The sequence below is a fragment of the Linepithema humile genome, chromosome 1 (assembly GCF_040581485.1).
Source record: "Linepithema humile isolate Giens D197 chromosome 1, Lhum_UNIL_v1.0, whole genome shotgun sequence".
Classification (NCBI taxonomy): Eukaryota; Metazoa; Arthropoda; class Insecta; order Hymenoptera; family Formicidae; genus Linepithema; species Linepithema humile.
Genome location: NC_090128.1, coordinates 5,917,635 through 5,942,953, shown reverse-complemented (window position 1 = coordinate 5,942,953; position 25,319 = coordinate 5,917,635). Strand labels below are relative to the sequence as shown.

The window sequence follows — 25,319 nt, the reverse complement described above, 5'->3', positions numbered from 1 at the left end:
AAGAGGATTTGGGGAAATAGAGGGACAAAGTGAATGAGTAAGTGCCACGCGTACTGTGGCAATCACAAATGCACAGAGCCGACTAATCTGTTTGTTTGTCGAACTACTTTCCTGCCGTAGCAATGGTCTTTCATTTCGTCTCTCGCAATGAGCGACTTTGGTAGCTTAATCTTAAGCTCTCTAATCCTTTGTAATTTTCTAATAGTTGGAGCAAAAAAATCCTTCCGAAACGCAATGAATCATGCGCTGGAAACGCACATATAATTTAGAGCGCAGAAAAGATTTTCGGTAATTCTCAGTTGACTACATAAAATGACTATCATTTAAAGTAAAAAACCGAACAACTCATAGATTGAAAAAAAAGAAGAAACAAAACTATTTTGAGTTAAATACTAGAGTCCACATTATTTGGAAAGAAAATTTGTATTATTTCTCTTATTTTCAAATCATGATCCAACGATTTAATTATTGATAAATCTCACTATAATTTACAAAAGAGAACTTGATAAAAAATTGATCGAAAAATGATCTACGTATTATTCTGCAAATATTAGTTTAGGCAAGTCGGTTCTACCATGTGTTTTATCATGTACGAAAATAGAATTATGTACAAAGAGTCAGCCAACCATAATAAAACGTAATATCACAGTTTATATATATATTATCTATTCAGTCAGGTTATTTTCATGCAGTCGATTCGGCGCGATAGTCATATTTTCACCGGTCCTGCTCGCATCATCACGCATTCCGTTCGCAATTACGCGATAAATAGTCTATAAAGTACGCGTTCGCGTAAAACGCGTAATAACGCCGTGTCGAATAGCCGGTCGTCGCGCATTAATGGCTACGTGTAGCAGCATTAGCGACTACATTAATCGATAACGCCAGTCGCAGTTTTAAATTGTAACCCTCATGCGGTCGACGTAGTTCGCTATCAGCGGCAGGATATCCCGTAATTTCACCGGCGATAGGAATTTCTCGTGCACACGCACATTGTTAAATATTCTGACGTACAACTATAGATAAAAGTAGAAATAAATATTTTTTCACAGTTCGTGTAACCCGTTATAACTTTCTACAAATTTAAAATTCAATTTGTGTACGATTTTGTCGGGAAGAAATTTTGTCGGATGATATATAATTGGTGTTATTAACAGCTGCTCGTATATTTGTGCGATTTCACGCATGCCATCTGGATGCACGGTTATTTCAAGTGTTGCTGAAATAATTGTGCCTCCACATAACGCTCAAAATATGTAAGTATTTAAATATCTATCTAAAGATATTCTTGTAATCTGTGTATTATCAGTGCTAATAATAATAATATGAAAATAATTACGTTGTACAGTAGTTTTCTTACGTTCTTTTAGATCGGATTTAGTAAACTCATTCTATGACGCGCAAATACACGGATTACAAGCAATAAAAAGTAACGAATGGCATTTAAAATGTGCAAAAGCACAAAGTAATGTTACCGTTTCGAAGTTAATCGCGGCAGGAATGTATTATTCCTCGGCAATTCTCTGCGCGGGAGAATGTGTCGCGTCGGCTCGCGTTTATAACCGGCCGACCGGGCCGGACTAGCTCGTAAAGAAAAGCCGAGGTGGAACATTACGCGCCGCGCACATATCGTCGGTGCGTATCTCGTTGCACGCGTATCAGATTGGCCGCAGAGGACCGAGGTGCGCGCGTGAATACGATTTCTGGGTGTTAAAAGGAAAAAGACATCGCTGATATATCCGACGATGTTACTCCGATATGTCATGTATATTTATGCGTGACTCCTGATATCTGCATATTGTACGCACGTATATTTTAGAAAAATTACGAAATATGAATATGATGACGATTAATCATATATTTGATAATAGAAGAGAAAATGACTACGTACATCAAGATATTATTTCACATTTTAATAAGCTGATTAAAATTGATGGATAAGATCATTAATTAAATACCTGAGGCAAGCTTTTTGAATGTTCAGAAAATGTTCTACGTGACAGCTAATTATATGGTAACTATTTATTTGACATCAAAATAATTTCACGTGGATTTTGCTTTGATAAAATTAAAATTCAAAGATTAGTTAAAAAGATATCAGCTAAGAGAGATTAAAATAAACAATTAAGATAAAAAGATTGATCAAGTTTCATAAAGAAAACAATCTAATCAAAAAACCAGTAGTTTTAGGATATTTTTTATGATATTAAAATATCAAAACTATAAATGAAAAGAGTTTAGAAGCAAAATGTTCATATCTTCCATTTTACTAAGATTTATGATAAAAAACTGAAAATATCTAATACGTCCAAATTCTTCTAATAAATTGTTTGGATGTTTCAATTTATAGATTAAGTTGGAAATGTTACTTGCTTGTTTTGCTTTTACATGCATGACAAAGTACAATATAAAATCCTCACTCCTCCGTACTCCTCATTCAATACAAAAGGAAATGGAGAACGAGAGTTTGCTTCTATTTCAAGTAAAGTTTACGTTGTAGAAGTTTATTCGAGAAAGCCTATTTTCCTATTCTTGATATTCAAGTCTCAAATTGCGTCAAGTATCGCTCCCACGCAACCGACACGCGTGAATAATCTTCTCTACGCGCCGTGTTTCGTTCACGCCGTGTTTCGTCGACGCGAATGCGAGCGAGCGAAACGCAAGCTCCGCCTTGAATGAGTTCTTATCATCGCCTCGAGCGAGACTCGTGCCTGAATGCAAGCGCGTTTCGCGCGACAAATATTCTCGCCGATAGAGCAGCTTGATGTAACGCGATTTTTCATTATTCATTGTTTTTTCACGTTACTGCGCAAAGTACTTTTTATTAGAAAAATTTCAACTTTATTATTCTACGCATATTTTTCCATTCACTACATTTCCATTCGAGTTATCATTGATGTCGATATCAAAGGTGAAGTACTGATGCTAGAAATACTCGAACTTTGCAACAGAAAATCAAACAGCACGCGGTGTATGTAGGAAATTTATTCGCGTCTCGAATAGATATCGCGAATAACCATATACATACTATCCAAGCTAGATGCAAGCAAGCATATCGATACCTCGTGAGTATCGATCATTGTATTTTTACGTTTATTCTTCGTTTCTTACATTGTATTCTTATACTCGATTTTTCTATACGTTTGGATATGCGAAAACAAGAACTCTTACGGCGTATCGACGCTCGGTTTCCAATATACGAAATATGTGCGCGCGTGATGCGTGCCTGCGGCAGGCGTGACTGTCGTGTTCGCGTTTGCTGCGAGAGACACATGCGGCCGGTGGTCGTCCGCACACACATACACACACATTGCGTGTGTAGATGGTCACGGTAGACCAGCACTCTCACGCGATACCAGGACTTCGCGGAGAATCGAGTTTGTTGAAATAACCTTTTCACGAGAGCACGGCGCTCGCGCAACACAAACTGTTATTCGGACAGGAATCCGAGAGCCCGCAATGGTTAATTGCAGTTTTTAAGCAATACGTGTAAACGTGTAAACTTTTCATCTACCTACGATCGCGCTTGTTTGCTCGATTTATAGAAGAATTAATGCGATTAAATACTTGAGATAATCGTAGCTGTGTGTACATTTATGTAGTGACTCGCGGTTAAAATTATTCATGAAAGTTGCGTAAAAAGATTATAAATTATAAATCGATAAATATCCAATAAATAATTCTTAATTTGATACACGTTGCTCTTTGTGAAAAAATATGCCGCGTTCTTATTATCAATAGCTTTGTATATTCAAATTCGCACAAATTTGGAGTTTGTTTATCAATTAATCTTTATCAATCTATTCCTGTATATATGTCAAAGGTAATAACATTTTAATATTATTATCACCTTAAACTTGTACGGAAACAAATCCGCACAAATTTACGAAGCAAAAAAAAATCAACAATTCTCGACATTTCGTCGAATATATCACATAGATAACGTTGATACTTTCTATCTCTTTTAGGCTTAGCTAATAATCAATATGTCAATATCAAAACTACTCAAGCGATGAAAGCAACGTATCGATGCTTTCACAATATCGGAGCATCAAAAGTCGCTTCTATAGGTATGTATAGCGTGCCTTCTGTGTGCTAATCTCCATATTTATATAAATAAAAACCCTTATTCCTTATTTAATTTCAAGTAAAATCAAACGAAATATAACCATTAAACGTTTTCAAAGAAAATTAAGATGCATATAAAAATTGCATTTTGTCAAATAAAGCTGCATATAGAGTCTTTTAGTCATTTAAGTAGAAGAAGAAAGATAGAGAGGGAGGTTCACTCACCATTGTATGCGCGTGGGTCGGCGAGAGCAGGCGTACACACATACACACTCGAGCGATGACCGGCGGAGCGCCTCTCTCTTCCGCAGGCTTCGTATACTTCTCTCGATATATCCTTGCTGACACGTATCCCGGTATATTTCCTCTTGTCGCATATAATCCAACCGTCTGTCACCGCTGCCGCCACTGCTGGCTTGCGTTCGTCGCTGCTCGCCGCGAGCTTCACCTCGCGACCCTGTTCTCACGCACGTACACACATATACACTGAGATTCGCCGAAGCACTGCCGCCGCCGCCGCCGCCGTTGCGAAGGAACTCGTCCCGGACTCGTTGTTCTCGCACCGCAACGCGCGAGATACACCCCGATCGAACGCGACCGCGAAGCAATCGCAACCGTTGCAATACCGTTGATATTTACACACTATAACTCCGATTTTCCTGCCATTTCCACGCGCGACAATCTTCTATCACTCTTTCGCGTAGATGGTTCCTGTAGCACCTTTCTTCTCGCCGCTCTCCTCCTCTCTCTCTCTCTCTCGCTCTGTCCTTCTCCTTCCGTTCTCACCCGTACGTGTATACGTTGTACGAGCGGTATACAACACTTCTTCGCCACCGCTGCCGCCGCCGTTACGCCTGGTAAACACGTATATGATGCGCGCAGAAAGACGGACAGCGAATGAAAACGAGCACTAGCGACAAGACGTGACGCGATGCAACGATTCGAAACGAAACTATCGCGCGCGATGTTTTTCCGCGACTCTTTCGAGTGCGACCTGACGTTGGCTCGTTCCGGCCAATTCACGAACGTCACGCACACACACGTACACACAAACACGCCCGTATCATGTCTCTAGCCCGGCAAGCACACCTACAGCGCGCGATCACTCTTATCTCTTTCTCTCCATCCTTCTATCTCTGTCTGTATCGCGTTTTACGTTCGCTCTCTCGATCGCATGGACGGGTCGGTCGCCCGGGCTGCGCTCTCTCTCTCCCCCCTCTCTCTCTTGCTCTTTCTATATCCTCTCTCCCTTGCTCTTCGTTAAACAGACACTACTATTAACCTGTGCTTGCCGCCTGCTTCCACCTTGTACTCTCCGCCGTATCGCACTCACACGCGAAAAAAGATGTCGAAGTGTACACTGAACATAGCCGCTGAACGGCCAAACAGTCGCGCGAACGGAGCGGGTGCTCCTTCTTGCCGTAGCTGCCGCCGTCGCCGCGAAAGAGAAGTACGCACACGAATGCACTGTCACGCACACACGTATGTATTTCCTTCGTTTCGTCGTTCGTTCGCTCGCTCGGTCGGTCGTTCTCCTCTTGCGCGGCCGTACGCGAGAACGGGACACACCCGGGTGGTTTTCGTCTTCGGTGCCGCCCGACAACGATGGGCGGACGACGCACGAACGGTGTCTGATGACCGGTTTGCGCCGCGACGCCTCGTCTCGGCGTGGACACGCGGAGGCTGCGAATTTCGCGAGACACGCGCGAGACAGACGGGAAAAAAGACTCACAGAGGAACACCGTGCCTCCCTTCTTGCCACAAAGCACTCACGGCGAACCGCAACACATGGCTACGACGAGACCTCTGCCGTGATCGGAACTGTTCGTTCGCAGTCGTTCACGCTCGCTGCCGAGCCAGGGCCGTCGGCGCGCGTTTACAGCGCCATGTAATTATTCTGCAAATTGGCGCGAAATGTGGATTCCGCAGTTGAATCGATCTTGAGTTGCATCTGAAAATATATACAAGATGTGAGGAAACAATATTTGTATCGCTTGGGTAACGAAAGGCACAATTTTCACTTTTATATATATATAATAGCGTCGAGTATCTAAAGATTCGATTATAATTCGATGCTATAAATCTCACAAAGATGTAATTTATATTACAGTTGTCAATTTGCGGGTTAAATAATGTCTTAATTGTATGTAATTTAAATATTTTAATTTTAATAAATATGTAAATTGCTAACTTTCTAAAAAGAAACTTATTTGGATAATGTATTTAAATTAATATGATAAAAAAGTATGAGAGAGAGTACTCAGCTATAATTAAACGTACGCTAAATTATTCGCTAAATTATTATAATGGTTCTTTTAAAGATTATTGTTGCCTATAGAATACATGCAGTTAATAACATTAATAAAGACATACCATTTGTTATATTAAAAAGATAAACCTTAATAACGAATAATATGCGTTACACAAACATGAATCAACATTCACGGATATATGCAGCAATAATAAAAATGTGGAAGAGTTGTAATAAACATTAGTCAACTTTATAATTAAAAATTTTATTATCTTATTAATTATAATTATTTTTTATTATATATGTTATTTATTATTCAGTAGTATAAACATTCTTTTTTGTGTATTTTTATCATTTGATGTGATGTCATTTTATCATTATATGCAAAATAATTTCAAGTATTTCTTATCATTTGGCTAAATAAAATACATGTTAATGAATCTCACAAAGTATTATATTTTGCCATTAATTAAGGCAAAATGTGGTATATTAAAAGATTGCAATTATAAGATAAAAATTGCAAGGACAATCTTACGATTTTCATCTTACAATTTTTTCATAACTACCATATGGTACAAATGATCCGCGTGAAACAGCCTCTTCGCGAATCGAAACACAGAAGGAAACAGACGCACAAACGAAAAGGAATTTGATGGGACAGAAAACCAGGGGAGTCTGGGTGTCAATTTCCGGCGTTGGCTGTTAGCTAAGGGGAGGACAGGCGTTTCGCACAGGCGTCCTTCGTCGTCGTCTTTCCGCGAAGGCCGCAAGCGTATCCGCAGAGACCCGGCCTAGAGGAGAAAGGAAACCGAAGGAGCTTGAAGGACCACGGCGAACGAAGCACGAAGGCAAGAAAGAGCCTGAAGAAGCACTCCTTCACAGCATAGCGGACTCTTCATGACGAAACAAAGACGAGTTTTCTCGCTTGCTCCTTCGACTCAGTATCTTGCTCGGTCTCTCTTTCCCACTTCGACTCTATCCTCGTTTAGGTCACTTTTCTCTCTCTCTCTCTCTCTCTCTCTCTCTCTCTCTCTCTCTCTCTAATTCCGTCCGTCTCGCTCCGATATTCAACTCTTTAGTACGACCTATCTCCTTCTCTTTCTCTTTCTTTCGTCTCCCTCCTGGTTCAACCTCTCTCCAGTTCTTCTTTCTCAATCTCTCTTTATCTTTCTCTTTTGATCTCTCATATTCTATCTCTTGGCTTTCTTCGATCTCTCTTCTTCTCTTTATGAGGTTCTATCAGCATCCTTATCGTTTCGACGCGAACCCGTCCGCTCGATCTTTCACTCTCGACATCGACATCAGAGAGAAAGAGACAAGGAGAAAAAGAGAGAAAGATAAAAGGAAAGAGAAAGAGGTGAGAGAGGATCATCGGTGACAAACAACGCCGGACCCAAGAGAGCGAACAAGGGGACGGCAATTAGGAGAGATTCGTTTTAACTTTTCCCTCTCGTCGTCATCATCGTCGTCGTCGACAGTGGCGGCGAACACCGAGCGCGTGATGATCACCGTGTAACCGGAAGCGGCGATCGAAAGCTCGTTAAGTTCTTTCTCCCTTCGTCTTTCTCGATGCCCCTCTGCATCAGAGAGAATGGTAATACCTTCGGTGACATCAGTTTCTGCGATTGTTCTCGATAAGAATATCGATATCATACTATATTACGATTTGCTTTAGTGAGTCTTTCAGTCGACTCTTAGTTCTCAATTTTAGATAAAATTTTCGGTTGTCACAAATAACGCAGTATTTTGTATAAATTTTCTAAATTTTACACTATTTATGAAATTATTAACCTCATAAGTTGAAAAAGATATAACTATAATTTATATAAGTTATAAAAAAAATTCAAAATTATCTTTTGATTTTAAATAATGTTTAGAAGGTAAATAATAATAATAATAATAATAAAATCTACGAATTATTTAAAGAATTTTTTTTTAACCGAATTATTTCTAGATATTGAACGAATGAATTGAAAATTAATGATTATTTTCTATATTTAATTACATGTATAATTAAGTAATATTGTCAGTAACGTGTTCATTATCCGGTTAAAGGAAATGTTATACTTAGATAATGGGGTTATACTTAGATAATACGGTAAAATATCAAACAGTGCTATCTAGTATTGTCACGTGAAATCCGATCAGTCTTACGTGCTAATTTAAACGTTATTTTATCTTTCTCGATTAGATAGCCTTCGCGGTAGTAACTGCTGCGCTGTATATAATTCGAGCGTGTCCTGTTCATCTTAAAGCTTGTTTTGCTACAAATTCCTCTTTACGCGAGACGGAGGAATCCGACTTCATACATTTGATCCTGCAAATATATGCTCGAATCGGACAGACTTCAGCATTTTCTCAGTTCACCAGAGTCGTCGTATAACGTAAAATATCGCTCGCTTGTCTTTTCGTAACATTTTCAACATATTTGTTTGCATTTGTACGCATGACAAGCAATATCCTATATTCATTACCAATGAAAATTCTTACAATAAAAATTACTCGCGACATAGTGCAACAAAATATTCTATTCAAAACATTTACTTTAAATTTTATATACCCATTAAAGATACGAATTATGCAAAGAAATTGCATTCAAAGATGCATGAAGAAATGCATCTGACCTTTCGATGTTATTGTGCAATATTAATAATCTTTTTGAGTACAACTGCAAACTTTATGCGTTTCTAGAAATGTCTGATCCGATTATCAAGAAATCGCCGATTTCGTGAATAAAGTGAATGTAGGAGGAGTCTAATATACGATACAGAGAATACATTGAGAGGCGGCTAACGCAGCTTATAAGGTTGAAGCTGGGTTTCCGTGTCAGTTTTGACGTGAGACTGTTAGAAAGGCACGCATTTCTAAAGCCATTATTAATGGACAACGAAGTGGGATGAGAGAAGCGCGTTTACCCTACGAGTCTACTCTTCGCGTAGTTCATTTCGGAGGCTGCCAGCCGTCAAGGAGAAAAAAGGAAGCCAACGAACATATGCGCGATAAAGAGCGGAACAAAGAGAGTGTCGGCAGATATACCACGACAGGACGAATGTACCGGGGGGCATTACGAGGGTGCAAGTCGTGAAAACAGCCAGAGAGAATCCTGCTATTGACTGATATAATTAACTACCTAGATATTAAATTTAAACTCAGCACTCAAATGCAATAATTTTTTTTGCTAAATATAAAATCCAGAGAAACCAAATATTTTAAGCGTGAGAGAGAATTTTTATCAAAATATCTTTTTTTTTCTTTAACAAAAGTTACTATAAAAAATACCTTCCAAAAATTTGTAAAATATTCTTAAACTTGGTAAACTACTACGGAAAATTGATTTTATAATTTAATGAAATATATTTTTACTTTATTTATATTTCTTTTATTACATATTTTTCCTTAAAGAAATTTGATTCAATGTGCCGAAGAACACCAGTTTGCATTTAAAATCTAAACCTCTAAGCTTATTGAAAATTCGTTGAGTCATTCTTAACGGGGGGAAACGGATAACACGGAAACTTAATCTTATTTATGTAGATCAGTCGAGAGAGACGAGCGCGTATAGTTGTGTTCACGGTGAGTATGTGTATGCGAATGAAGTCAAATAGAATGGCTAATGGGTGTGTATACAATGAAACGTACGGTCCATGCGAATCAGTGTCGCCGCGGGATTTCGCACCACTCTGAGTACGGTGTAACCGTGTTTTCATGGGGTCGTACGAGAAAGAGAGAGAAAGAGAAATGAGGGATACGGTAGGCCAACTTCCTCATACAGCCCCACGGCAATGCCGTTGCCGATCCCATGAAAGCACGCGCTCTCATTTAATAAGCACACACGTACATACGACGTATCGGGCCAATAAGGCGAGCCGCCGCGGGGTCAGATCGATGGAGTAATCACTGAAAGTGGCAGTGTTTTCCTGCGGGAATTGGCCGCGGGCGGTCGGGGCATGATCATTTCTGCAAATAAGCGTGAAATTCTCGATTTGCTTCCGTACTGTCGTACGGTAGGCAGGGATGCGCGCTGACTGCATACCGCCACGGTAACTTCCCTTCTGTGCGAGCGCGAATCACACATCCTGTATTCTAGTACGAAATGCACGATACGTTGCATCAATGGCTCACTCGATGCATCCGCTGTACGGAGAGCTCTATGAAGTGGAAACGGTCTGTATCTATATATTTTCAGATTATTGGAAAACATCACAAAAACGATAACAGATACATATTTATTCGTAGAACTTCGTAACAGATCTCACATATCGAATGTGATGAATAAGAGCAGCAGAAAAAAAACGTACGAGTGTAAGTGAGAAAAGTAGCGTATTAGACGAAGATGGATAAAATTGGCGATGGTGATTTTATGTGATGGACGAAAATATGTTTCTCTCCTATAGAATTTTGAAAGAATCAAGATGAAAAAAAGACCCAGGAAGAATGCAGGAAATGTGAGTTAAAGAAAGACGAATCATAAATATACGTATATCGTTCCGTCTCGAAAGAAAGAGAATCCGAGAGAGAGAAGCGATAGACACAGACACAGAAAATGTACTAACACCTATATAGCACCAGAACAATATATAGAGTGTCCCAATATGAAACATTAATTTCAGCCAGATAAATTCTTTTATTATTATGCATTCAATTTTTAATATCAAAACATTAAAAAAAATCATAAGTAATAAAAATAAAAAATTTTTGCCAAACTAATTTCAAATATACGGCAAATATACGGCAAAATATTGTATTAAACTCAAATAAATTTGGAATTTTTAATTTTTATTTTATTGTCACGCTGTTTAATAAGAAATATTAGAAAATCGCAGCAAGTAATAAAAAAGGAGTCAACAAGTAATATCAAAGAGTCTCTTAAAAATGTTATGAAAGACGTTGAATTCTTTGAGACACCCTATAGATAAAAAGGAGGAGGTCTCTGAAAGAACAGAGACGGAGAATGTTCGTGTGGAACGAAGAAAGAGAGACTACGAATGGAAAAGAGAGAGCGCGTGTCGGGTCAAAGCGAGTAGAAAAAAGAAGGAAAATACGAGAAACAGGCTGACTCTTGCGGAAAGCGAGAGACGGAGACGGAGGATCGTTGGAGCAACGATAGTATATATTTGTTTCCATTCTGTTATAGGAAAGAAAAGGAGAGAGAAAGAGAGAGAGAAGAGAGAGACTCGCGAGAGAAACAAAGCGAGAAAGACGATCCTCGGTGCATATCTACTACTGATGCATAATCGGTGGGAAGGAAAGGCGGCGAGCAAAAAGACACGACCAAGGATAGAAGGAAGACTGGAACATCTACTCGCATAGAATGAGGCAAAAAGGGCAGAACAAGTGAAAAATGGAGGGTGTATCTAGCGAACAAGAGAGACGCAAAGAATGAAGCTCGTTCAACTGACAAAAAAACGATGGTTTCTGCCCGATTTTGATGAGCTTCGGGTACCTTACAAAGTAGCTTAAAATAAGAAAAACATGCGCTTCTTATATACGCCCTAATGCAGACTCAAAAGATGAAACGTCTCTCCTGCAAAACTAACTTGACATTTATTTCAAAGAAATATTGCTGAAAGCATCAGATATATGAAAAGCGCTTTAGAGTGTTCCACAACAAGCTTTGTGGCATTGAAAGCATTTTGTAGATGCGCACTTGCATTTTCCGAGGTTATCTTAGGTAGCATCGAAGATGAACCATCGATATCACAAATGCTGGTTTCGAAAGCAAAGTAAGTATATACTTCAATTTACCTAAGTATCGCTAACACCCCTACTTATACGAGCGAAAGGCGAGTTCGAAGCCAGAAGAGTAAAGCTCTTGACTGCACGTTCGAGGGAAGAAAAAAAACAAGAAGATGAATAAGAAGAAGAAGAAGAAGAAGAAGAAGAAGAAGAAGACGAAGAGAGATCGGCAAAGTAACAAGGAGAGGAGAAGGTCGGCAGATTGGTAGCGATAGCTTCGTCGCGGAGCGCAGCTTCTCGTGATTCGCATTTTATCGCAGCTATCGTTTAAATCCTCTCATGTTCATATAAACATACACGCATACACATATGCGCGCGCGCGCGCGCGTTAATTCATGACGCGTGTGCGTGTGTATAACGTCGTTTATAATTTATATCCACACGTCGATACCGCTTATATTTGATACACGCGGACTCATTCGCAGTCGGAGCTAAACGCGTGTATACTACGAATGGTACAACGCGCCGCGCCGCAGCCCGACACTTTTTATCTGATGAAGACTTAAGCGTGGCGTAACGCAGTCGCCGGGCATAAATCATTTTAATAGGCCAACTCTGCCAGTCGTTAGATAATGCTCGTTAAGTCGTTAGATATCGGCGGGAGCTTTCGTACGTACGGATTACTCGCCAGACGGATACGCTTCATTGGCGATCAGCTGTGTTATTACTATGTCGGATGCTTTCCGTGTATTTTCTCGTTGTCGGCGAATAATGTTCCTAATACGGTACCTGGATACCTCATACTCGTACTGGATATCTCTCTATCCACGGCAAGCTTGATAAAATAACTCTCTAGCCATTGCAATATTATGTTTTTCGTGTCACTTCCGATTGTGTGTATGTGTGCGTGTGCGTATAATTCAAATTATAAATTATATTTTTATATTCAATTTCAATTATGATAAATTATTGAATTTCTTGATAAAAATTTCTTTATTTATTGCATTTCACACTTTAATTTAAAAACAAATCAATGTATTCACACTAGATCTACTGATGTACACCGGATATTCTGATCAATATCTGGGCATATTGTACTGAAACATACTTGTTTGTAACTGAATATCTTCTTTTATAAGTAACCGTATGTGCGACTATCTACAACAATACTATCAATGCTGCTCGTTCGAGCGTGATGTAATTGCGCGTCCAAATCTTTTCGATGCGATCCGATATAGACATCATAATCGGCTTATTCGTTTATTCTCGCGAAATCACCTATCGATATAAATTGAAAACACGCCGTGACCAATACGCGCAATAACGTACAATTAGCGAGTGATGTATCACGTTGCGAGGAAAGTCTTCGCTAGTGTTGGGCTATTTATTTTATCTAGTCGCTGTAGTAGTAGTAGTAGTAGTAGTAGTAGTAGTAGTAGTAGTAGTAGTAGTAGTAGTAGTAGTAGTAGTAGTAGTAGTAGTAGTAGTAGTAGTAGTAGTAGTAGTAGTAGTAGTAGTAGTAGTAGTAGTAGTAGTAGTAGTAGTAGTAGTAGTAGTAGTAGTAGTAGTAGTAGTAGTAGTAGTAGTAGTAGTAGTAGTAGTAGTAATAGTAGTAGTAGTAGTAGTAGTAGTAGTGGTGGTAGTAGTAGTAGTAGTCTTCTTCTGGTCGTCGTCGTCGTCGTCGTTTAGTATACAGACAAGTCAGCGCGTAATATATTGTTCACTAGTACGCTACTATATTTAGGTGCACCGTATGCTAACGCCAGCCATTGGAACGCTACCCCCTGCTGCTACAATCCGTAAGATTGCTGCTTTCGCTGGGCTACCATAACGCTCCGTCAGGACTAAAATTACGTAAAACAACCACGCTTCACAGCAGAAACATTGAGTCTGTGCTCCTGATCTAAATATGCGCCAGACATGGTAGTAGAAAATTAGAAATTGAATTGAATTCAATCTTTTGCTCAATCGTGCTTCTTTTCTCAATTGCAACATGTAAATATGTGATTTTAGAACCATGTTAAATTATAATTTGAATTACTTAACAATGTAACGATTAAATCAAATAAAAATAAAAGAAAATTAAAAGTTATCAATAGTTCTCAAAAAGGACGAAATATAAAAAGTACATATTTTTTTTCAATAAATATAACTTGGTACTGAGAAATTTATCTCTCAAAACGAGAAAAAATATAATGACGCGATCAAAAGAGTTAATAACAAGTAAGTGTAATTGGTAGTATAAGCCTTTAATTTTAAATTCACCCTTTGATTCCATCCTATACTTATACTATACCATTACAATGATTGTTCGCGCATTACATGCTCAATATTTTCGCTGTAATGCTTTTAATGCGTCGTAAACTGTAATGGGCGTGCAACACGTATTGCGTGTATGTGCGCGTCTATGTTACTGTATAGAATATAAACGATCTAATCATTCGGTGCAAATGTGAAGCAATTATTCAGATAGTTTTGCATTGATAGTAGATAACAAATTTTCCTGCTTTTTTTTTATAATAATACACGCTTTTAATTCCCTTAAAGCTTTTATTTTAAATATCATACGAATTTATTTAAATTTATTTAAATAATACCAATACACTCCATATTCAATTTTGTAAAGAGAATCTATTTGTATAAAGAGGTTTATGTCAGTATTTAAATATTAATTATATGATAAGTCCAATGAACTATTTTACTTATTTGTAGCAATTGTCACTAACCTTCCGTTGTTGAGACATTCACATTCGTACGTAATGTAAACTATTTGATCAGATTAAATTGCTTTCTAATTAGGTTTTTTTATATATCCAATCATCTCAAAATATTATCGTTACTTCATACATTATTGACTCAGAAACGCAAAAAAAAAAAAATAGAACTTTATTGGATAAATGTTTTTACACGACAATTAAAATTAATTGGTTCGAGCCAACGTAGAGAATCCAAAATAAATTGAAATAGTGATTATTTCTAACTATATCGATTAATATCGGATATCGGCAAATCAACAAATAACTATCAGCGACGAGAAACGAGTTTCAATTTAACGTTCACAACTTTCCTCATTATTTTGCGAAACCGACAGTCCGGACAGCACGCACGCACTACAGGCGAGATATTAATGCAACGCATCTTGTAGGGTCAGCATCCGCCGTCGTTAATTCCCCGCAGCGAGAAGGAAAGCGTGTATATACAAAAGTACGACGATTACGCACTCGCGGTCAATAATTCCTGACCGCGCGCAATCCACAGCGCGCGCGCCACCCGTAACCATCCGCCGTATGCACGTATAACTGCTCGGTAGCTCTGCTCAAAATGATGTATGCGCGAACGTTACTAGCTATTTACTCGGAATTGTATGCATATGTAACTTAACTCAATACCGCCGCCGGACTCCATTACCGTTTCGACTGCTGCGGCGGCGGCGGCGACGGCGGTGGGGTCATACATCGTTGACCCGGCCGGTTTGCGCGCATATTTACCGGAGCCCGTGAGGTTTGCGGACAATGTTTGCCCGTAGGAGCGCGCGCTTGCCTCTTCGATGTCGAGACCGCCGGGCATACTTGAATTTGATAAATCGAATGTCGCAAGTATCGATACTAAACACAGCATCGATAGAGTCTGTCGTAATGAAGAATAAAATTACCAGTAAAAATAAAGTAGGTCGAAAGCACACAATTAAGATCTGTTTAGAAGTGCAAGCAAATAATGTCTGTCATAAATCATATAAAGGCTATACTGTTCATTTAATCTCCGATATTATTGAACTAATTGATAGTCTCTATTTAATGTTACTACAGAAATTAATATTTCCAGCTAAATAATATAATAATCTATATTTATCTAAACAAATATATTTGATATTTTAATGTTATTATATTCATTTTAATATTGGAATCAATATGGCAATCAAAACTTCAGTCAAACAACTAAAAATGATGTGGATGATAAAACATTGCGTTTACAATAAAAAATTGACATATTTGAGATATTATTGTATCTCTAATGAAACTATAAAAAGTTAAAATCGAGTTAGATTCTCTGTTTGTGCAAAATGATTTATTTCGCTGCCTATATTCGCCTGCTATCGAGGATTTTATACTGCACAATCGAAAATTCAACGAAAACTGTAGAACGAGAGAATCGATGAGTTATAAATTTTTACGGATAAGCAGATAATTTTCAATCTGCAGCGCGCGTTATCGATTCACGTTGTGCGGTAACGATGCGCATCGCGCGGCGCAATAAAATTGCGCGACTTCCCATTGCATTCTCGCCGAAGCGTTAATTATGGGAATGCGCTGCGCGCGTATCCCTAATTACGCGAGAATTCGTGTCGTCCGTATCGTGTAGTACGTGTCCACTGACAAAGCTGGCCGTGGGGATAATGAACTTAAATTTGTCGTTAAACATCACCTCCACACATACGCTATTAGTTGATGGAATTTCCACGGAAAGTAGCGATAGTGCGTAATTGCGCGGTTACGCATACCACGTAGTTAGGTGTAATAAACAATCCTTATTGTAAAATAGAATTTAAAAGAAAAAAACTTGAAACTTCTTTGCTCGAAAACATAGATATAGATTAGTACAAAAGGATATTTCCCGAATAATAAATTACGATGAGTTGTAAAACATCGACATCCGTTCAAATAAATGTCGAGCAAAGTGATATATTGACACAAAACAAACGTTATAAAGCAGAATATAACAATTATTAATCTTGCATTATTTTAGTCGTTATTCTCTTTTTAAGCGTATATATTAAACGTCACAAATAACTGGACACGCGTGCATGTAATTAACGAGAGCACGATTACGCAAGTTATGAGGCGCGGAGACGTATGCGAAATTGAAAACTCATTCGTTTACACGTGCCCTCCCACGCGTGCAATCACGTTTGATTAGTGCAATCAGCTGCGGATTTTGCGTAACGACAGGATTCGATATCGCACGATATATGTCGACAGATAATAATGACGATGGGACGAGCACAAATATGTTTTTAATTAAATAGCACGTTTGCATTATCCGTTTGGAATAATAATTAGCATTGTGCCGACTCTCGAGGGGCTGATGGGGCGAAAACGGGGCGCGGGGAGCCGTGCGTTTGCACGAGCAATCGCATCGAATGAAATTCGCAAATGCAACATCGCGCGCCATGCCGTGTATCATAACCGTTGCGCTGCGTTTTGCTGCAATCAAATGTCACGATGCGAAATTAATGGACGAGGCAACGATGTAAAGCTCCGCGCTTTGGCCAGTTACACGGAGAAGCTAGCAGAACAAGATCGAGTTTTGTGATTGCGGATAAATTGATGAGCGAAAGTGTGCGCAAAAAGATTACACACGATAAATAACTATCCGTTGTTGGCGCGAAAATGAAGCGAGGTATGAAAAGATATAATTGTATTTTGCAATTTTTGCGATGGATTTGTATCATTTTTCTTTTCCTCTTGTTTTGAGCCAATTATTTACGATGGACATTTGTAACAAAAAAAAGAGAGAGAGAGAGAGAAAGAGAGGAAGAGATAGAGATACGCAAATCGAATTTTTCATCGTTAAAATCCGATCGGAAACAGACGCCGCGCGACTTTCCGTTGTGCAATGGAAAGCGAAGTATTTCGTTAACGAGAAACGAGCGGGGATATCATCGCTGCACGAGGGAACGAGATCCGATCGTACGGAAAGCAATACCGTGTGTCCGCTTTGGGAGTGACCACTGAAGTGGATGAGAAGGGGGGGGGGAGATGAGCCCGAGGTTGTATCGCGAGAGTCACCGGTTGTAATCGTTGTTATCAAGTGGAGGTTAGCGGGTGGGTTCGCGTCCGTTGTTTGCATTCGGCGGGGTTTGGAAGGAAATACGGAGTGAGAGAGATCGTGAGGGAGCTGAAGGGAATTGAGGGAGAGAAAGAGAGAGAGAGAGAGAGGGGACAGAGGGCTCGTGTTCGTGATAGGCGGAGCCGAGTGACGGTCGATATGAAACACCCCTCAATGAAACAAGCCCCATCCTTGCCCCTCTCTCGCTCTCTCCCTCTCTCTCTCTCTCTCTCTCTCTCTCTCTCTCTCTCTCTCTCTCTTTCTCTTCATCATTCTCTCGCCCACCTCTCGGCCGGCGCCTACGCTCATTCACCCTCGAACGCTTCCACCTTCTTTCTGCCTTGCACTTATCCGCCCTGAAGCTTATACAACGTGATCCGTCATAACGGCGCACCACGAGACTTTTAACTCCCTCCGCTCATCCCTTTTTACACCGCACGAGGAAAATTTCGTTTCAACGAGGACGAGGAAACGAAGCGACTCCACCTATAAAGGTACTCGAAATATAAAGCTCGCGAATATTTCTATTTTCGCGAATATTTCGTGACAGTTTTTGCACATGATGAAATGAGTTTATAAGTTTACTCGTTACGAATTACAATGGCAATCTGCGAAAACTTGTGATTAAATTACGCAAAAATAATTGCGTAATTGACATTTTCTCTCTCTCCTCATTTCGAGAAGCGAGAGCCTTTGTGAAAATGTAATACTTCACGTCACAGATATTTTTATAATAGTAATATCTTTTTATGGTTTTACAAAGAAAAAGGCTTGAGAGCGTGAAACTATTGAATTCCCGATTACGCACAATAAAATGTTTTCAGCAGAATTCGACAACCCATGTACATGTAATACGAATTACAGGACAGAATTGACATGGAGTTGACGGCACGTTAGGCAACGTGTAATTTGAATTGACTATTAATCGCCCGCGTAAACATTAGCTCGCGCTGATTTACATCGCACATTCAGCGCTAAATGTTTATTTGTCTAAAACAGATCCGAACAACATTCATCCGTTCGTTAAATATTCCAAAACTCTGCAATTTATACGATGAATTTTAGCAGTAGGTATTCAATATTATGACGTAAAATCATGCAGCGTAACTTTAAATGTATGATTCAAACATGTTACCGCTTTTCTCTATTGAATTTTGTGCTGATTGTAAAGCTTTTTTACATCAATTGACATATTTTTCATTGCTAATTTATGTTAGAAAAATTTTACGGAAAAAAGAAAGCACATTAAAACGCATTAAATAACAATTTGGTTTTTAATTACTTTCTATTACCGCGATAGAAAATTTTCAATATTTCCTGCATTTTTCAAGAGATTAAATGTATTCGGTAGACGCAAAAAAATAACGTTGAAAGCTTTTTGTTATAACAGTACTCGAATTATTTAAATGTACATTAATGTTCACACAAACGTATTTTATAGATCAAAGTTTTCTTATTATTGAAATGTGTGTACATTCGACAATGTCTTTTAATGTAAAAGACTTTATTTTTTCAGATACTGAAATTTATTTTAATAAATTCAAGTACGATGTCTGTCTGCATATAAATTTTCTGCATGTACCGTGTAGACGCTACTGCCTGTAACTCTTCATACTCTTAACATCGACTCCTTTTTGATGCCTTGCACCGTAAAACTCTGTAACAACCTCTCTTACACCGTGAACACGAAACAATCCGACAACGTTGTTCGCGAATTCGTGCCGTAACGCGGGCGATAGTCCCGGCGAGGATTCTGATTTCTCCGTAAATTCAACTCCGAATTCGGCGTGCCCGGTGGTACCGACGAGCGAAAACCGACGCTGTCAACGAATCGATATCCGGATGGGCGTGGCCTTGTCGATCCTCTCGCGGATGGAATAGAGCGCGCGGGATTCCTCGATGTACTCTAGCAGATGCTCGCGCCGCGGAAGATTTAGCGGTTCGATTTAGTGGTATTCGATATTCCTCCCCGTTCATCGTCGTGTCTGATGTCGGTGGCAATAATTAAAAGGCGTCCGGATTTCGTTACAGATTTCGCTTGATAAATAGCGTGTATTGAGGCGTCGACAAGGTATATAATTTCTCTTTTTTCCTCTCCCTCTCTCCCTCTCTCTCTCTCTCTCTCTCTCTCTCTCTCTCTCTATACATGGTGTACCAATCATTTCTCTTTGTTCTTTTGATATTGATATTTTCCTAGAGAATATTAAATGAGTGGCCATTATTGAATATTTTTAGCGTTAAGTATCTTGACAATAAAGCGTTGAAATAACATTCCGTTAAAGTAAAACCCACTTGAAATAAAATGGAAAATAAAAATGTTATTATTGCTTTGTTTTGAAGTTTCTTTTCCACGGAGTTTCGTTATCAATAGTTTGCAATATCATAACATTTGCATTCAGAAAAGTTTTACTAATATAAGAAGGATGAAAAGAAACGGGGCAAATCCAGGACACCTTGTATAATCACTCTCATAGCGTGCCGAAGTAAATTGTTATCTGCGGCGGAATATTTCATTACGTCTTAGCGTCACGAACGAAAGTGTATTAACGACAGAGTTCAGCCCTTCTCACCGCCGCCCTCCCGTCCGAAACGTTGCATATAAAACGCCTTAATGGCAGTACGATAAGGGCATGATTTATCGTCGCTATAACTCCCGAGTGTCGCCGGGGTGTAGGGCACGTCAGCCAGCTACTTGCTCTCAACGAGCGCGATTAACGTATTTATTCGTCTTCCGCTTTCCGCACTCAACGCGAAGTTGCCACGCCGGGGCGAGAGATATCGATGCTTATCATCGACATCGAAAGAAGATATGCATTCGTGAGAAGAAAGTTTTTTCCATATCTTGAAATATCGCCACTCACAAGGCATTACAATGTGGTTAGAACGTCATAAACGCAGAGCGGTATGTCGAGTGCAATTTATACATTTTTTTATTAATTTGAAATTAAGATTTTCAGGTTGTAAAGTGATTTCGAGTTTTGAACAATCAAAAAGGATTTTGAGAAGCTATAAAATTGACTGAAACTTTGTTCTTAATTAAATTCAAACAAATTTTACTTTCGCAAGATTTTAATTCCAAAGCTTAATCACTGTAAGATATTTCGTGTTAAAAGTCAAAGACCTAAGATGAATAACGGTCTTGCATTAAATTTCCGTTAACAAAAAATCCAAGAAACCGTCATTAGGGTAAGTTGCATCGTATAGGTAAGAAGCAATATTTCAAAATATGAAATTTTTCAGTACACGCATTAAGTCGACACGCAATCTCGGGTATTCCATAAAACGACAATTCCAACTCTCTTTAGAAAAGTTATCTTCAAATGGTTGATAGCAAAGTAAGAAATAGATCGAAAGTTCAGAAGTGTCAACTTTATTACAACAGATGGACGGTTAAATTATAGACCGTTTTCGTTTAAGAAGAATCAATGTGGCGTGAATGCTTCAATCTTCCGGTATTATATTGACAATACTCGCTCGACCCAGGGCGCATTAACGAATGTAAATCAATTAATCCTACGAGCGGGGTTTCAAGCGATCGGCGCGAGCTAATCCGCCCAGCGAGAAGCAGAAGGGGAGCCGGCTGGAATAGGAGGCAGAGTAAAAAGAGAAGGATAGAGACTCTTTAATAAAGCAATGTCACACTTCATGTAAAAACGTTTCAGCAATAATATAATAAAAGTTGCTATAAAAAATTTTAGCTTAAATATTTGTCGAGAGAGACGACTGAATTTCGTGTATTGAACTATAAAGGATAAATATTTTTCTTTGTGTTTTTTTTTTATATCGAGTAATAAAAGTCAGTATCCAATATTCAGTAATAAAACAACGTTGAGTTTCCGTTGCTTGGTGCTATGCTATGCTTTCGTAGAAGCCAGAAACACACGTAATAATTATTCTAAGCAATATTTTTTTCTTTTTTTCCAAATACATAAATTTATGCAATTTATACAAATTAATGAAAATCGAAACAAGCATACAACTTATTATTTTAAAAAAGATGAAACTATAAAATTATCAACTGCAGTTTGTTTTATTTTTCAAACGTTTTTCCGAAAAGAGCTCTTTCATGACATAGCCAGTTTTTTGCGTGGTTGTTTCAATTTCGACCGAAACAATCGATTTTACTGAAGCATGACAGAAGCAATCAAAGACTCAAGGATATTATTTTATTATTCTTATTAAAGTATTTTTAAAAAAAGAGGAAGATAAGACAGGGAAAGAGAAAGAGAGGGGGGAGAGAGAGAAAATCTAGAAGAACCGAGGAGACAAAGACAATGGCAGCAAATAAACGTAAAGTATGTACAGGGTTCTCCCTGCAAGGGAGTAGCCGGTCGTATCAATAATAAAGGATTCCAGTGGGGCAAGGCGGGAAGCAGTGGAAGAGAGAAAAGGCAAGGGGACTCTTCGGGGCTCATGTTTATATGCGAGTTTATTTCTTTCACGGTCTGGTCCTCATTCACCGGTCGCATTATCTCGCTCTCTCGCTCGCATATTCCGCCTCTTAGACCCGCGTCCCTCCCGCCCCATTCCCCTCCTGTACCCTCGGCAGGCCATTAAAATTCTGAGCGCCACACTGCTGAAAAATTACGGAGCCCTCTTCGTCCACGTCCTCGTCAGCCTCCTTGTGAGGTCCCCTCTCGCTCGCGCCGATTAACTACAAATGCGTCGCACTCTCTCCTTCTCTCTTCACCTCTTTACCTCGCCGTATCGCCTCTCTATCTCTTCTTCTCTGTATCTCTCCGCTCACCATCCTCGTTGCGCTGCTGCATCCACCATTCGATTCCTCTTCAGGTCCACTTTCTGCTCGGTTCCCTATTCCCCTTCCGACTCCACTGATCCCTCTTCACTCCGTAGTTCGTTTCTATCCCGTTCTCTCGCCTTTCGCACGTCTTTCGTGTACTAGCTCATACCGCTCTGAGAGTTTTCTCTATCCTTGCTATAGTCTCTCTTTCTCTCTTGCTATTTTGTTCCTTGTCTTTCATTTTTCATCCATCTCCTGCTAGTTTCTACTAGTCTGTCCTCCTCTGTTCCCCTCTCATTCTCACTCCTTTGTATCTCGCTTTCCTCCTTGCATCTCTCGTCCATCTCACACTAACTTATACTGATAGTATCCTTTATCTTTTAGTTCCTTTTCTCTTGTAGTCTGTTCTTTTTCCTTGTCTTTATGTTCAATCTGTCTCTTGCTAGTTCGTAGTAGTAGTCTCATCTATTTTTGCTTCTTTCTCTCTCCCTCTTACTCTTATTCTTGCACTTACTCTCCGCTGTGTATTTCTGTCTTTTGCTTTTCATCTCGCTAACTCGTTTCGTCTTCGCTTCCTCTTGCAACTCATTTAATTCTTTGTCTCTTATCTTTTATCTGTTTCTTGTTAGATTTTGCTATCATCTACCTTTGCTGCCTTCTCTCTTCTCTCGACTCTGTCTTTTACTGCTATTTATTCGCCTAGCTTATTTTTCTTTATATCCCTCCTCTTTCACTTGTCTTCCTTAGATCCTTCTTCTCTTTTTCTCTTTTTTACTTCTTTATGTAGATTATATTTTGCTTTATTTTTAATGCCTTTCGCTAATTCCTACAAAAAATCTCTATTTTCTTCTTTTTCTTCCATCCATACTCCATTTGATATATTGGTTTTTTTTTTCTTTTACGTATCTATCTTTTAGCTAACTTGCTCTTTTTTTATTAGGTATCCTATCTGTTCTTTTATTTCTTTCGTTCTCACTCGCATTTTATAGCTTGTTTCTTCCTTTACCTTTTATATGCCGTCAATTTCTTGCTTTCTTTTTCTCTCCCTCTGCTTCTTCTGTCCTTCTTTCTCTTACTCTTCCATTCTTCCTTTTTTATTCTCTTTCGCTTTATCTCTCTATTCCTGTTTTTTTTTTGTATCTATCTATCTAATATCAGAACGGTTCTCTGCTTTATGTTTTAGTTCGCTTCTTCTCTGCACCGCCGGTTGTGTTTCCTGATTCTTGCTGACTTTACCTACCTAAAGGATAGCTCTGTGAAATATCTGTCCGAGGAAATATCGAGATTCGATGTTTGAAGAGGCAACTTTCCGTGTTCCGAATAAGTATACGCAAGTGATCGAGAAGGAAGTCAGGAGATACTTCTCGCCGTTCGCCATCGAAAGAAGCAATAAATTCCTCGACCACACTGCTCGTACGTAATACGTAATACGTAATACGATTCACAAGATTTCAACCAATGCGTCTACATACTCGATGAATGCGACAACGAAGATCGATGAGAAACCAATGTCGAGGGAGCGTATCGCTGCGCACTCGGATTGCATCCAAAATGATATTTTAAAACATCGCTCCACGGCGCTTCGCTATAAACCGAAGGTAAATCAGCACGTTTATTTTAATTTCTTCGATACCGCGTTACATATATTTATTGAAGGAAAAATCAAAATTTGCAGCAAAACATTTTTATGAGTTTTTAGCCATTTTGGGAATTTTCAAGAAGAGTATTATTAAAAATATAAAGTCAATTAGAAACAAATTAATTTTAAGGTTTATGTAGAAATCTGATATTTTCCAGCGTAAAATAGATTTTTTAGAAATGGAGATGATTTGTACGATTAACTCTCATTGCAAATTCTTTATACACGCTATATATTGCATGCATTACTGTACATCGCAATTTTTTCCGTAAAAGTAGATCCGGTATCTTTCGTCGACAAAATTATTTCTCACATTTTCATCTCATCATCGGTATCACTGCAAAAGAATGATAGTTTCTTTTGAAGATCGAATCGCGGTTATATCAAGTTCGCCATCCATACTAGAACGATCGCATTTAACTCTTTGAGAATGAAACAAAGTAGCGATATTGTTCATCGATACTACGGCGCGCCGATCGAAACGAACGATCAAAAGAGGCGCCAACGGAAAACCAGTTGTGACGAACGAATCGCATTACGCGGCTCGCTCGCAATGTGCATCGCGGAATAACGCATTCATCAGGGGTCCGGCCGCATCGGTCGCGTCCCTTCCTCTCACCTCCGCGGGACACGTCGTCCTTCCTCTTGCTCGCGCATATGCCCACTCTTTCCTCTCGATCCAGCCGACATCCTTCTCTCGCTCCCGGTGGAGTCCTGTCTCACCGTTGGAAATCTGCCTCCCCGTTCATCCTCGTCAGCCCTCTCCCCTTCCCTTATCTCGACCGCGCTCGACGCAAACTCCGCGGCTCGCAGCCAATCAATATTAATGACATATCAATTCATAGGAACAATGTAGCCAATTACTGGCGGCCATATTACCACGGCGGTCTCTCACTCTCTCTATCTGTCTCTCTTCCCTGTTCATCCTTTCTTTGTTTCGTTAACTCACCTGGTCGGGACAGGTGAACGCGGTCTGTTATTTGGCAGTAATAATTATTATCAAGATCATTCTTGAATGTTGCAAGCCGTCACTAATAGGGAAAGAAACCCATAGAAAAGTACTTGTGAGTATCGTACTTTAATATGATATTAAAAATTAATTAAGTGTAATTAGCAAC

At 39.2% G+C, this 25,319-nt stretch overlaps 1 protein-coding gene and 1 long non-coding RNA gene across 4 annotated transcripts in view; one reads left to right on the top strand and one right to left on the bottom strand.

The window, feature by feature from the left end:
- The window catches only part of LOC105679791 (zinc finger protein 608-like), a 138,025-nt gene extending 132,031 nt beyond the window's left edge, over positions 1-5,994 (bottom strand). For 2 of the 3 annotated variants that reach the window (XM_067361117.1, XM_067361116.1), the window contains exon 1: positions 4,294-5,993. The gene's annotated coding sequence lies outside the window, so the exon portion shown is untranslated. Of the gene's footprint in view, positions 1-4,293 lie in introns of all 3 variants that reach the window. The other variant, XM_012380044.2, reaches the window with a different exon arrangement.
- On the top strand, positions 946-24,166 carry LOC137001932 (uncharacterized). Its single transcript, XR_010891746.1, has 2 exons — positions 946-1,256; positions 23,746-24,166. It is a non-coding gene; the product is annotated as an uncharacterized lncRNA (long non-coding RNA).
- The last annotated feature ends 1,153 nt before the right edge of the window (positions 24,167-25,319 follow it).